General features: G+C 59.2%; 1 protein-coding gene across 1 annotated transcript in view; it reads right to left on the reverse strand.

Annotated features, from left to right (window-relative positions):
* Positions 1 to 9,961, reverse strand: part of NOS1AP (nitric oxide synthase 1 adaptor protein) — a 51,837-nt gene that overhangs the window by 40,412 nt on the left and 1,464 nt on the right.

Below are 9,961 nucleotides of genomic sequence, written 5' to 3' on the forward strand. Positions count from 1 at the left end.
GGAAAAAATCCTTCACACTGGCCTTGGCGATGATTTTTTTGGGATACGACACCGAAGGCTTAGGCAACAAAAGCAAAAAATAAACAAATGGGATGACATCAAACTAAAACACTTCTGAACAGCAAAGGAAACCGTCGACAGACGAAAAGGCAGCCCGTGACCTGGGAGATGCGTCTTCAAGCTACGTGACGAGGGTTAATGTCTGAAGCACACGAGGGGCCCTACGCTGGGCGGCGAGACAAAGCCCAGTCGTCCAGGGGCGAAGGGCAAGGGCCTGGCCAGACGTCTGTCCGACGAGCCCAGACGGATGGCCAACAGGCACACGGACGGGCACGCGACATCACCGCTCATCGGGGACTGCAAGTTCAAACCTCATGAGATGTCGCCTCGCCCATTACAAGGACAAAAGTGCCGGCCAGGATGTGGAAAGGGGGACCCCGTGCACTGCTGGGGGGAATGTAAATAGGTGCAGCTATTCTGGAAAACTCTATGAAGGTTCTTCAAAAAAACTAAAAACAGAATGACCCTGTGACCAGCATCCCCGCGTGCATGTGTGTGTGCGTGTGTGTGACACGCACGATGGAACATCACTCGACTTTTAAAGACGAGACCCTGCCACTTGCAACGACCCAGACGAGCCTGGAGTCCACTCTGCTGAGTGAGTTTGCCGGACGCACAGCAAACGACTGCATGATCCCACCTCGGAGGACGGGCGAGGACACTGCCCACTAGCCAGGAGGAGAGGCCGCAGCAGAAGCCCACCCCGAGGGCCGCTGACTGGCCGGCCAGCCTCCAGACGGCGAGAAGCAAGCCGCCCGTCTGCGGTGCAGTCGGGGAGAACGAACTGCTCGCGGCCCGAGTGGGCCAGTCCCCCGCTTACACATCTGACCGACCCACAGGAGTCGAAGCTCCGATCAGTTATGAAGCAAGGAAACAGCAAAGTCTTCATTCGTGGAAACAGCTTGGAGATGCCTCGTGCGCGCCTCTCCCAGGGCCCCCTGAATAAAGGCCCCGCCCCATTCTGAGCTCCAGGCCCACGTCGCCCCCTTCTCGCCCCTCCGGGGCCCCCAGTTCCATGTACAACACCCCCGAAAAGCCCTTCTGCCTCCGCTTGGCCTTCCGACACAGGCAGATGAGCAGCTGCCTCACGAATGCTCTTCTCTGGAGCAGCCGGAGCGACTACTCGGCCGACGTGGTGGCACGGGTCGGTGTTCCTTCCGTGTCACCGCACGGGCCACCGGGGTGGACACCGCCACGTCTCCGCGTGCGGATGTCTGTGCACACATGCACCGCAGCTCCCCAACTCACCCTAGACGTACCCCAACTTCTCCCAGACGGGGCAGCACTGAGAAGGGGTGGCGGGGGGCCGAGTGTTCCTCCCGAGTCACAGATGGAAGAACCGAAGCCGAGGACATGAAGCAGGTTCCCTAAGATCCCACGTGGTGACATGCCCAGCGCCAGCTGGCTTCCACCTTGGCCACTGTCCCCTACTCCCAGCCAACTGCATCGGCCACCCTCTGGACTCCAGGACAGAAGCCGTAATTTGCATCCCACTTAACATTCATTTGCATAGAGAAGTCACAGTTCTTAATTTTAAGTGGGCAAATCAAGCAATTAGGACCATCTACTGCAATTGTCCTGAAACCTAGAATTATGTGATTTAGCCACAAATTTCATAAACGTTAAAACCTGTCCATTCAACTGTACTCTGGCACATTAAGCTGGGCCGGCTTTTAAGGCCAGGGGTTTATCGGTGCTCACTCCAAGTGCAGGTGAACTTGCAGAGATTCTCACACACACAAACACACACACACACACACATGCATGCATGCACACACATGGAACCCAGAACCCAGAACCCAGGCAGGCGCCCGGCCTTGAAATCCCGTTCTCAGTGAGCGGGGTCCTGCCCAGGATGAATGAATGGCGCAGTTACAGTGACAACTATCACCATCGTTATTAATATTAACGGGCCAGGAAGTCATCTTGATCAGACGGATCTAAAGTCAATGACAAACACAGAGGTCGATTACAGGGTCGATGTGCCGGCTCCCTCTTGCCCCTACCTCTCAGGGGGTGGGGGGGGGCGGGGCGTTCAGACCGCTGTCTGAGAGAAAGCAGCAAGAATTTCTGGAATTCTCTGATCTCCCTCCAGCCGGCCCAAACACAGATCCTCAAGCAACTCAGTCAAGCAAAGAACACACGCTAAGAATCCTGGGGGGCACCTGGGAGGCGGCCTGCAGCAGGACGGGGGTTGTGCAGGGGACACAGAGCCCCAGCAGGGGCCGCCCCCAGGCTCTGCACGGAATGTGGTCTGCAGAAGCCTCCCTGTGGGACGGCTGGAAAAAGACAGCAGGCCGCCTGGGGCAGAGGGATGGGGCAGACAGAGCCTCGAGACACAGGGGTCCCTTCCAGCCCGTCTGCTGTTGTGGGAGCCGTACCAGCGCTGCGGGCACGCAGAACGCTGGGAGGAAGTCACACAGGGGCCGAGAGTGGGGGACAGCTCTGCCAGGCCCAGTCGCACTGGGGGCCCAATGCAGGACCCCCTCACGGGCACTCCCGCACGGCAGCAGAGAGGGCCCCGCACTGCTGGGAGCAGACCTGTGCCAAGCCCTGCCCGCACCCCATCTCCTCCCCGCTACTCTGCCAGAGCTGGCCGGGCCCTGCAGTCCTCAGGCGTGTTCAGGGAGGACAGAGCCAGGGCTGGCACCCACCCAAGCAAAAAAAGCTGGGGAGCGAGCGCCGGACCGCAGGGGCTGAGGGCTGCGTGGGAAGAGACTCGAGGTACCAGGCTCTGTGCGCAGACCGGGCCAAGGGCGGGAAGGGTGGAGGGCGCTGGAGCCACGGGACTTCTGCCACACAGACCACGGGAGCAAAGCTCCACCAATCTCGTTAGGTTCCCATTTACCTAATGAGAGCTGGGTCAGAAAACAAGGAGAAACGCTGAACTAGCCAGGCTGGGGGCTCCGGGACACGGGGCACTGCCCCTCCAACTCCCCCGGGGCCCCCAGGACACTCCTGCTGCCGCTGGCGGGGGAGGGGAGCAAAGCGCATTCCACCCCTCTGTCTGTACTCACTGGCCCGGGGCCAGCACATGGTCTGCGTCCAGGCCTCCCCGACCCTCCCCAGCGCCCCCATCACTCGTGGTCCCTCGGCCTCTGCCCCCGCGGCCTCACCACCACCCACCCCACCTTGCCTGTGACACAGCTGTGCTGTGACTGGCCTTCCCCACGCAAGCACGAGTCCGGGAAGGCCGGCGCCCGTCGGTGCCCCGGTGCCTGGAGCACGGCCCGCCACGCTCCGATGTTTGCTGACTGAGCGGATGTTTGCTGGACACCGGTCACGGCCCATTCGACACGTGTGAGAAATTTGGTTCTGTACGCAGAGACGCGTCCTATGCATCCGAATCACGGAAAGTATTGGTTAAAAAAAGAAAGAACAGGGCACTGACAGAAACATGCCGGTCTTCCCAGGATAAATCATTAGCAGAACCAAGGAGGCCCTTAAACCTTGTCCGTGTTTTGATTAAGTGCAGCCTAATCGAAGGTGGCTGCCCGTAACGGCACTTGCCAGTGATGAGTTCCGGGTAGTTATTCCCAGTGGGGATGTCCGCCTTGGGGAAGACCGCCCTTCCCCCTTCCCCCGGGAAGCAAAATGACACGATCCAAACAGCACAGCACACGCGCCGCGATGCAGACCCGCACCTGCGCCCTTGCGGGAGACGCTCGAATGGCCCTGCGACCGGCCGGCGGCTCCATACGCCACACTCGCGGCTCTCACGGGCGGCGCACGGCACCCCACACGTGAGCTCGTGCCACCTCGGCCGCCTTTCCCTGACTTAAGAGTGGCCGGCCGACCGCTCTCTTGTGCCAAAGCTGGAAACAATTTGGCCATCCCCAGCGTTTGCCAGAGCTGGGCCCTTGCCCTGTGACAAATGCGAGGGCTGCTCCTGCACCCAAAACCCCGTCTCAAGGAAGCGAGCGGTCCAGGCCTTATGGGGACGTGGACGACGGCACGCTCGAGCTTTATGAAGTGGCCCATGAAGAGACCGTGCAAGGGCCCGGCTCCAGCGATGGAGGCACAGGAGAATCATCGCGTTCCGACAAGCCCGGAGCAGAGCGCCAAGCGCGCTCGCGGCAGGGCACGACAGGCTGCAGTGGCCGCAGGGGTGACCCTCGCCGACACAAACAGTGCCTTTCTCTGGGAACTCCGCTCACCGGACACCAGAGGCCGTTCCTGGTGAGGTCCTGAACGGGCAAGGCAGCCCAGACCCCCGGGCAGACGGGGCCGGTGGTGGGCAGTTAGACCCACCCGGAAACACACGCACGCACACACACACACACGCACATGTGCAAATGATGGCAGCCTGGTCCCCTGGGCAGGCAGGGACAGTCGGCGGTGGTCAGCTTGGTCCTGACTACGGGCTGCTGCTCGTCCTGCCACAGCAAGAACGGCAGACAAGATGCTGACAACGAGGCATCACACCGCCACACCTCTGTGGCCCTGGGAACCCTCCAAACACGTTCTCCTTTCTGATCGCCACATGGCCGCTATCGGGCCGGGGCACGCGGCCCGGCTTCTGTCCAGCACGTCTCACGGCACCTCGGACCCTGGCACTTTGCAAATCAGGCCAGCAAGCAGGCCTTGCCCGTCCATCCCGCCTCGGGACACCGCCCCTCTGTGCATGGGAGGGCAGACAAGCCCCGGCCACGAGCAAAACGACGTGCTCCTCGAGCTGCCGAGGTCGCCGAGAACCATGGAAGACGAGAAGCCGCCCCAGCCAAAGGAGCCACCGTCTCACGGTGCCCTAGGCAGGACGGGGAACGGAGCGGGACAGGAGGGACAGCGGCAGGGTCCATGCAAAGTGTGGGTCGTAGTCCAGTGTCCACGTCACCTCGCCAGAGGCGAGAAACTCACCACAGCGGTGTGTGGGAAGCGGGGAGCTGGGCGTGGCACACGGTGACGTGCGTGCCACCTCTGCGATGGTTCTATGAACCCAAAACTTTTAAAATACAGTTTATCTTTTTAAAAAGAGGAAGAAACTCAGTTTGTCCAGAGAACTGTGCAGTGATGGGAAATGACGGGCAAGTGAAGCCAGACTGGGGAGGCCCCTGGCCGCCCCCGAGAACCCCGCATTTCAATCCCAGGCAATGGGGCACCGTGAGGGTTAGGGCAGCGGCGTGCCCGGCAGGGGCAGCGAGCTGGGTGGGCGGAAGGGGCCTGCTGTCAGGCCGGAGGGACATGCCATGTGGGCACACGGCCCTCTGTGCAGATGCGAGGGCACCGTGAGTGCCCAGCCATGCGATTAAATGCAGGGGTGTCTGTGAACGGATTTAAGCAAAAATCAGGAATGAATCAATAGGATCTCTTTCAATAAACAATCTGGATACCGACCCCCTCCCAGCCCCTCCCAGGGGACAGCTGTTTAGTTTAAGGAGCCAAACTCTTAAGTGTCATCCCTGCAGAATGGAGCCCAGATGTGCAAGCCAACAGAGAACCCCAGTCAGGCTTGAAGCGGGGGCGGGCAGTAGGCAGCAGGTGTCAGGGAGGCGGGGCAAGGCCAGGCTCCGACCAGCTGGTGGGTCCTTCCCGAGAGGGCCTGCCGGGAGCCGCCACTCCAGAGTCGACTTATACTCTGACTGGGAGACTCTGGGCGGGGACAGCCCGACCCCAAGAGGCCTGGTATCACTCAACCAAAACTGAACCAGACGAGACTGCACTCCTCATGCTCAGTGAGGAACAGCGGCCTCCTGCACCACTGAAAGACGCAGAGTTTGTGAGGCTCAGAGCCTCTCTTCTACCTGTTATCTTTACCGACATTGTGGTACATGCAGAAACAGGTCTCTAGAAGGAAGCTTCTAGAAGGGAAGAAAGCCTAAAAGCTTGCAGAGGCCACTGGAGGAGACAGACTCGGGCCACATGAGAGCGGGCTGTTTCGCAGGCAGAGGTGGCCCGCAGGGCAGGTGCAGGCACTGAGGACAGCGGGACCGTCACCGTGGCCTGGGTGCTGGGCTGAACCCGGGTGCCTTGCTCAGAGTTCAGACTCCAGGCTGCAGGTGACAAATCACCGCCAAACAGTGCTAAGCGGGTCCCTCCTCCGGACGTGCCCTGGGACAGGTGAACCAGGCGGCGGCGGCAGGAGGGAGGGGGAGGGCGGGAAGCCGGCCGCGCAGCAACCGTCTGCAGGGCTGCTGCATCCGTCTGTGCAGAAGACGCCACGGACCTACCCTGCCAGGGGCCGACAGGGGACACACCTGAGAAAGAGTTAGAGGCCAAATCAGTAGGGTGGCTGACGCGGGCGCCAGTGACAGAGAGGAGTCCCAGGTGACCGTGGCGTTGCCCGCTTGCATCCCTGTGTGGCTCAGACGCCTGTCACTGAGACTCATCACAGGAAGAAACAAAGCGCATGGGGAGAGGCTGCAGCAATGACGACTTCGTTCCCGACACACTGAATCCAAGGTGCCTGGGGTCCACGTGGGGTGCCACACAGGACACAGGAGCCTCAAACCGTACAGATCAGATGGTGGCCTTATTTGCGCCTGGCGCTGCACGCCGCCGGCAGCGTTCCCAGAACGAGAGGCGTGACCAGGAGCGCGGCTGCAGCGGCCCGGGCGACGCGGGCGAAGCCGGGCCGGACGCAAGCAGACCGCGCTGTCGGCCTCGCCGTGGCTCTGTACCAGCATCCCGGAGTCCCACCGCCCGCTGCGACCTCGGGCAGGCTTCCTCGTCGCTGGAATGGGCTGATGGCCACAGCGCCCAGACCACACCACGTGCTTGGGAGGCACTGTGCACCGGGCCCCGTGCCACAACACGGCACACGGCACACGGCACACGGCACAGCCTACAAGGACCTAACAAGGCAGCAGTTTGCTGAGGCGCTGCACTTCGGCGACCTTACCTGAAAACGGGGAGTAATACCTGCTTCCTATGGGATCACTGGGAAGACGAAAACTCGATGACAAAGGACGTGAGAGCTGACTTAGCTACACCGTGCTCCGTGAGTGGCAGTCGGGCCTTCTGGGAGGGTCAGAGGTTCCCTCCTGGCAGCCGGGCCCTCGCTACGTGGGACTCGGCGTGCTTTGTCCCATGGCGGTGCTTCCCTGTCCTAGAACATGCTGCTTTTGTCCCAAGAGGAAACAGCCACACACCTGTATCACGCGCTGAGTGCAAAATGTCACAGAAGCCGTAGGAAGGAACGGAACCTGATATACGCCATGACGTGGCTGTTTCTTGAAAACATGATGCTCACATGCTCAGTGACATAAGCCAGATGGCAGACAAACACTGTGGAGAGTCCACTGCCGTGAGGGCCCCAGGACAGGCAAACCCCCAGAGCCAGAGGCGGGCGGGGGTTCTCCGGGCTGAGGGGAAAGTGTTGTTGGTTAATGGCTTATGTGGGGAATGATGACCAGGTGTGGGGCGTAGGTAGTGGTGACGGGCACAGAGCACTGCGGATGCATTTGAGGTGTACTTATGAATAGTTAAAATGATAAATATCACATACACATTTTTTTTAATCCACATAAGTCATCAAACAAGGGGTGGGTGCTCAGCGTAAGCTATTTCCAATGGCTGGGACACGAGCAAACGGTCTCCAGAGGCTGGTCAGTGCGGCAGCCGTGCACTGGCCCCCTCACACCCGCCGTGACAGGTGAACGCCGCTGGCCTCGGAAGGACCCCCGAGTGTTAAATGGGCCAGCGCAAGGTGTGCACTGAGCTGGGCACTATCCAGACGCCCCGCAGACCCCGCTCCTCACTCTCGAGCACGAACAGCTGCGACACTGCGACGCCTTTAAACGCAAACGGCGTTTGCCTTCGCTAGCGGCTGCCTCCTACCAGCCCTCCTCTGCTGGCAGCCGCTGAGTCCGGCGGCTCTGCCCCGGGTTCAAGGTACCCTGAACACACACCTACGTGGGCAGAACCAGCACTCCGGGCACAGAAGGGACCTCTCGGTCTGGTGCAGGCTCGGGGACAGACACACACACTTCCCCACTTGCGGGCCAGATTCACTTGAAGGGGGATTCCTAGGAAAGAATTCCTAGAAATCACCCCCCGTTCCCATCTGGCCTCTCGAACTGCCAGCCACACTGATCTTGCTGTTGCTCCCTGAAGCCACAGAGCCCGTCCCCGCCAGAGGGAGGACCTCTCAGCACTGTCCGCTCTTGTCTGGGCATCTTCCTCCAGATATTCACACGGCTCTCTCTCCCTCTCCCTCCCTCATCTTCACATCTTAGAGACTCGGATGTCACCAAAACCCAGGGCCTTTGCCACCAATCCATACACAATAGCAGCCACCCCCCGCTTCCTGGCGACGTCTGTCCGCAGGCTTTATCTTTCCAAGGAGAATCCCGTCATGGACGGCTCGACCCACGTCAAGTGTTTTCTAAAACTTAGTAAGGTCTGGCTGGGCCCCTTTTAAGGAAAAAAATGCCAACACTCGTTTGAATGAACAAATGATACGTGGCACATCCATACTATGGAACATTATTTAGTAATAATAAGAAATGCAGCACCGAGAGCTGCTACGTGGATGCGCCTGGAAAAGTGTTCAAAGAAGCCAGATGCAAAGGCCACGGTTTGTGCGACGCCATTTCTATGACGTGTCCAGAACAGACAAATCCGGGGAGACAGAGAGTAAACCGGTGTTTGCCCGGGGCTGGGGGCATCAGGAGGTGATGGCTAAGAAGAGCAAAAAATTCTTTTGCGGGGGCGACAAAACTGTTCCGAAATTGATTGTAATGATGGCTGCACAACGCTGAGCATATACTCAAAACCAGAGTTGTATACTCTAAAATGGGTGAATTACATGGTATGTGAGTTACATCTCAATAAAGCTATTACCAAGAAAAGTGTTGGCAAATCGTGTTTGTTATGATACCACTTAATACGTGTGACAGAGAACTAGACAGAAACTACTTATGCATACGGGTCTTACGCAAATTTATAAATTAAACACAAATTATACAACCAATAAGTTCAAAGTAAAGGCGTTCATGTCAGAGAAGACTGTTATTTAACTGAAATGACGTCACTCCCACGGCAGGAGCAGGCAGGAGTGATGCTCAGAATTTCGACGACCAGGATGGCACAGGTGACGATAGATCAGGGAGATGCTGGAACTGGTCTGGACACACACCAGCAAATACGCCTCGAGCAGCCGCCCGGGGGCAGGCCTCTCTGCAGGGCCTCCCTCCGCACCGCCACCCCCGGCCTGTGCAGAGCTGCGGCCGGGACCGGGGCTGGCACCCGAGGGGCGTGGCAAGGCACGACCGTGGCACGGGACGTGGTGATCCTCGCGGTCCCTGCTGCTCCCCAGGGACCAGGCACTGCCCTGGCCGGGCTGAAAGGCCCGCGTCCTGTGAGCCCACACGAGTGTCCCAAATGCCACTGTGCCCTGCTCAGCCTTAGCCTCGCCCCATCCAACACAAAAGGACAAAGTCAGGAACAGTCCTTTACCCAGAAGCCCATGGCCTACTTCCTGACAACTATAATTACAGCCACAACAGCTTCCGAAAGGGCAAGAAAAAAGGAAAATAGCAGCCTGGACCTAGCAGAGAACTGGGGGTTGGAACAAAGCGCACGCCCAGAGTCCTTGCTGTTAAAACCGCCCAGTCTAAACAAGCGACTGGCCGACAGACCGAACAGCCTGCTGGCCGAGGCCTCTCTCTCTCCAACTTCATGAGCGGCTCACCGAGCACGGGAAGCAGATCGCATGGCCACGAGGCTGATGGGGGATGAGACAGCTGGAGGTTCTTCTAGAGAGGGAGCCCCAACCAGGCGACACCCATGATGGCCCATCCAGCCACCCCCAAACCCCCTCCAAAAAGTCATGGCAATCCATCCACCCACCCCAAAGCTACCTTCAAAATGTGCAAATCTAAAGAAGTCCCTACCCAAGGGCAAATTCCTTCCTGTAAAGAGCGATGATTTCTCCCTGCTCACTCTGCTCCAACTGGAAGTC

Source organism: Pteropus alecto, unplaced genomic scaffold (assembly GCF_000325575.1).
Source record: "Pteropus alecto unplaced genomic scaffold, ASM32557v1 scaffold101, whole genome shotgun sequence".
Lineage (NCBI taxonomy): Eukaryota > Metazoa > Chordata > Mammalia > Chiroptera > Pteropodidae > Pteropus > Pteropus alecto.